Below are 4,856 nucleotides of genomic sequence, written 5' to 3'. Positions count from 1 at the left end.
GATTTTTAAACAAAAATTAAAGAAAAAAAGGGAGAGACAGAAGAATGAAATGGAGGAAGAGAAAGGAGAATTGACTTACATTATCTTGTCATCAACCATAACTTGTCCTTGAGATCTTTTCTTCTTAAATCTTCAAAGGATGACTTTCAGACCCTATTTGTTTGCACTGTAAACTAACGGAAACATGAACATTTATCGCATTTCGCAAGATATGCGTGCGTGGATGCTAAAATTTTGGTGGGTCCCATTGTAAAATAACGCAAAATGAAATTAAAATTGTAAAAAAAATCTCAGTAAAATTTGTGGAGAAATTACCTCAACAAAACTTTACATTTTTTTTGAGTTTCTTCTTTAAACACGTTTGAGAAGTAGAAGATGACTTTGAGAGTAGTAGTACAACCTTCTAGTGAGCTCTTTCTCTGCATCTCTTCCCTTCTTTCTCTTTCTCTCTGGGTTATAAATTTAAATTAAAGTAAAAGGGAATCCAAAAGAACTCCAATGGATCAAAATTAATGATACAAAAAGAAACAGAATTTGAACTTGTAGTGCCCACTTCAGACCTTCTCAATAACACCATCTCTCTCTCTCTCTCTCTCTTCAATATCTCATGTATCCACCATCTAATACAAATGGATGAATGGTCAATTCAAAATAAGAGGAACAGATCCAATTTCTATGGTTTTGTTACCTTAGAATTGGAATTAATGGCTTGATTTGGTAGATTACAAGCTACCCAATGTATGTAGGCCACACAAGTTTATGGGGTCACATAGCTTTGTCATATATGAGACTTCACTACATGGACTGTCACACGCCACCCAAGTTTATGATTTCCTATTTTTGCATACAATCCATAAAATTTTGTGTTGATCTGTTTTTTTTTTTTTTAATGTTAATTGGTAATAAACACTAACAATAGCTCTGTTAATGTTTATTTATATTTTCATACTTTTTGGTTTTTTCTAAGGTAATCACGTATGGATCTGAATCAGTGGTATATAATTTTATTCCTTTTGAAATTTTTTATTGAATGCGATAGATACAAAATAGGAATTCATTCTAAACGTGCTATTTGACTTGTGTTTTTTGAGTTTCTGGGATAAACAAGCAAAAACAAAATTTTGTAGTGAACACAAACAAGCGCTCGAATCGCAAAAATGATTTACTAAACACAAAACTTCGCAAATGCAAAATTTTATGTTTGTAGCGGTTTGTGATGCAAACAGGCAGGGCCTTAGATATTGGTTTCTGTTGGAGAGATTTAAGTTGAGAATTTGATGGTGAAGAGATTTTAGATTAGAAGAAAGAGGGAAAGAAATTTGAATGGGAGATTTAGGACTTGAAAGAGAAGGTTCAAAGATGAATTTTTCAATAGGGGAAGGGGGTTTTTTATGAAGGTTTGGGATAACTTTTAGGGTCAAATGTCAAATGTCAAAGAAAAAAGATATGAGAATTAGGAGTGAAGTCTTTGAATTTGAGGTTAGTGAATGGGTATATGTGGAAAATGGGTAAATGGTTCTCTTTTAACTTTTAACCCATACCAATGGATAAAATTCAAATAGATTGGTTTGACAACTCACATCCTAGGTTTAATGGTGGTCAAATTAGGAAGAGTGTAGTTGTTGATTGAAAAAAATGACTAATATAAGCGTTAGGTGATTTGACTTTGAGAGGGTGAGTGTGGCGATGGCATATTGCAAAATAGTATGGAGGTGTGATTTTATATTAAGCTAGGTTAGGTTATGATACGTAGTGTGGGGTGGGGTATGTAATGTGTAACTTTTGAAGGTGATGATGAGGTTTGATGAGATAAATTTGGAAATGTGAATGTGATGGTGACACATGTCCATTTTGTGAGAATGACTTTTTGATGTGTTATTAAACCTTGGCTTTGGTTAATAGACCTTGATTGAGTGGTGTGGTATGGTGTTTAAATAATTTTGACAAAGATTTAGATTTGGGATTGTGCTTAAAGTTAGGCTAGAATTTGATTAGGATTTTGATTATATTTAATTATTGGCTATGGTATAGGTTGGAAATTTGAGTTGTAAGGATTGGTTGGGTATTTAGGCTAGAAATTGGTTAGGGAATTTGAATTGATTTGGGATAGAGAAATTAAAAGGGGGTATATGATAATAGGCTTAGGAAGTGGTTGGGCTTTAAGTTAGGTATTGGAAGTGGATTAGGGGAGACTTTAAGCATATCGTGGGCTTAAAGGTGGATGGACTTAGCAAGGGGGTTGGAAGAGGAAATACTAAAAAAGTTACTTGTGAGTTGATAGGCCTATTTAAAAGCTTTAGGACTTTTATTTAGAAAAAAATGCAAATTTTGCATATATGGTCCTTTAGCCTTTTTGTCAACAATTTGATTTAAATATAAATTATTTTTAAGACTTTTCGAATGAGGCCCATGCAAATTGGGGTGTCTATAAAATGTTCACTTACGATGATATGTCCACCCACGATAATACGTTTAGTCATGATGAAAGTCATGACACGAATATCTTGGATGATGATCTATCAATAGATATTTTGGTATCAAGTGTTGTTGTTGCATACAACAATACTACTACACATTTATCTATATGAAACTACATAGGAATTCTGCTTATCCAGAAATAGATTATGTGTGTGACATCATTGATAAATAGGGTAACAGGTCGCGATAATAGTTTATATTGTGGGTCACAATGAAAGGCATAAGATTTTAACAATAAATTGTATTAACTCATTGGATACCATTAACAAATACTTCAATTAGATCTTAGAGTCATAATTGAAATTTCAAAGTCTTTTATTGTTTTTTTAATCTCAATGAATTTTTTATCCATGTACGACCCAACCATAGATATTGGTCATATTTCAAGGTGTTTCTTTAACGACTTCCTCTATTTAAAATTACTTCTAATAACGCCAAATATAATTATTTATATTAGAAATATATAAATATAAGAATTGTCTTGGGACAATCAATAGTATACATATCAGTACGTATATCTCTTCGTGCTTTAGAATAAATTTCGAGGACATAAAAGCATAATACAAAATACTATGGCAACTTGTATTTTTCATATGATATTTACACGTTGTAGTTGGATGGAATGGATCATTTAATGATTTTCGCATGTTCCTCGATACTATAAGCAAGTCATTATTACTATTTTCACATCCTCTTCCAAGTTAATTTTTGAAAATTAAAACAAGATGCAAGGTTAAAAATACATGTTAATAGGTTATCTTGTTTTGTATAGGCAAATATTACTTGATTGATTCTAGATATCCATTGATAGATAGTTACCTCACACTTTATTAGGGTACAACATATCATTTACGAGATTCTAGAAGAGAATTGAGGCCCAAGACAAATAAATAATTGTTAAGTATATGTATTCTTCATTGAAAAATATCGTTGAGTGATATTTTAAAGTTTTAAAGGTAAAATATACAATTTTGAAGTAAAAGCCTCGCTACAAATTACAAAAACAACAAGATATTTCATTGGCTTGCATAATACTCCATAACTTTATAAAAAACAAGTAATTGCAGATAAAAAATTTAGACATTTCAAGGAAGAACAAATTATGGAAGATGAAAGGGAATGCACCTGAAAATGTCAATAATGATGATCAAGTAGATTATCGAGTTCGAGTTATCATGAAGAGGCCAATGAATGATGAAATCACCTCGACCTGTTTTCACTCAATAGTGGATAGGAGTCCGATTTGTAAATGGGAGACTTTTGAGAAATGGGAGTCGCCACCTAGTTTAGGTCTAGGAACCAAAATTAACTCCACATGGATATGGGTCGATCCACAGATCAAATATATGGGTAAGGGGTCATATTACGAGTTTCAGAAAGTGTTAGGCACCGAACCCGTCCGATCAAGATGATCGGTCTCTACTACGATTCAAAATCATCCTATGATCAACACACAAAGACTACGGTCAAGGTTGCAATCCAATCATCATCATCAATTTATGTTGGGTTTGCCAAACAAATCCTATGACTAAAATTGTCCCAATTATTATATGATTGTTCCTTTAATTCCACAAAATATAAAAAGGATTTGAAAAAGCCCCAATTAGCTCCATGATCTAAATCAATTAAGAAATTTCACATGCAAGTATTTTCCAAACTGTTCAAAGTAGAAACTACCAAATTGGAACTCAAATAATTTTCAAATTGGAAATCCGAAGTTCCCTAAATTATAATTCAAAAATGTGTGTTGAATTCTCAAATTAGAAATTTCAAAAGATACATTTTCCAAAATAAAAAGTTTCAAAAATGTAAACTTCTGAATTAGAAACTCTCAATTTTTCATGAACGTGAACCTCCTAAATATAAGGACGCAGAATCTTCTAAATTGAGAAATTGATAAAATATGAAATTCTTAAAATGGAAATTTATAAATATGTGTCTTTCCCAAAATAGAAAATTATGCAACCTCCTATTATAGAAGGTTTCCAAATATGAATTTTCCAATGATTTACAAATAATTTCCTAAAAGGAGAATTATATAGACATGAAGTTCCAAATTAGAAGATTATGAATTTGCCAAGAATCACCAAATTGAAAATTTACCAAACAACAAAGAATTCTGGTTATCATACTTACAAAATTGGAGATTGATAAATATTATTGTATAAAATTTTCAAATTTGAGGGAAAACCCATAAGAAAATTTCCATGTTCATCGAATCCTTAAACTAACCAAAACAAACATGCATATATGATTTTTGATTTTGTCAAAATAGCTATCATTCGACAACACGCATATTTGTCAAGTCAATGAGTATACTAATCACATGGAAAAATTCTAAACTCATCACCAATTCATCACAAATCTATTGCAAAAAT

The sequence above is a fragment of the Akebia trifoliata genome, chromosome 2 (assembly GCF_017979445.1).
Source record: "Akebia trifoliata isolate Shusen 1 chromosome 2, ASM1797944v1, whole genome shotgun sequence".
In the NCBI taxonomy this organism is placed as follows: domain Eukaryota; kingdom Viridiplantae; phylum Streptophyta; class Magnoliopsida; order Ranunculales; family Lardizabalaceae; genus Akebia; species Akebia trifoliata.
The sequence above is the reverse complement of the archived record's forward strand: the minus strand, read 5'-3'. Positions refer to the sequence as shown.